Genomic DNA, 333 nt, shown 5'->3' with positions numbered 1-333 from the left:
CCCCTGCTCCTCAAAACCAACCGTAGCAGGCGGAGGCGCTGGGAGCGGCCCTCCGAGCGAGCCGGCAGCTTCAGGCTTGCGGGAGGGCGGGGCAGGGGATGCGGTGCTGCCTCCGGCAAAGCCGGGCTGCAAAGCCGCAATGCCGGCGTGGCTTTTGGGCCAGGAGAGCGAGAAAAAGCGAGACAGAGAGGGGTGGTTTCTCCCATCTGCCACGAGTCGTAGGACAAGCTCTCGGCGTCCAACAGCTCGACAAAAGAACCTGAAGTCGTCTCGTCCATTCCTTCCCGTCCCGTCCCATCCCCGCCACCACCTTCCTTCAGTTTGATGCTCTTT

At 63.4% G+C, this 333-nt stretch overlaps 1 protein-coding gene across 1 annotated transcript in view; it reads right to left on the bottom strand.

The window, feature by feature from the left end:
• The window catches only part of SLC11A2 (solute carrier family 11 member 2), a 37885-nt gene that overhangs the window by 36391 nt on the left and 1161 nt on the right, over positions 1-333 (bottom strand). The window lies entirely within an intron of this gene.

The sequence above is a fragment of the Corvus brachyrhynchos genome, unplaced genomic scaffold (assembly GCF_000691975.1).
Source record: "Corvus brachyrhynchos isolate BGI_N302 unplaced genomic scaffold, ASM69197v1 scaffold193, whole genome shotgun sequence".
Taxonomy (NCBI): Eukaryota; Metazoa; Chordata; class Aves; order Passeriformes; family Corvidae; genus Corvus; species Corvus brachyrhynchos.
This window is presented reverse-complemented; position numbering and strand designations above follow the sequence as displayed.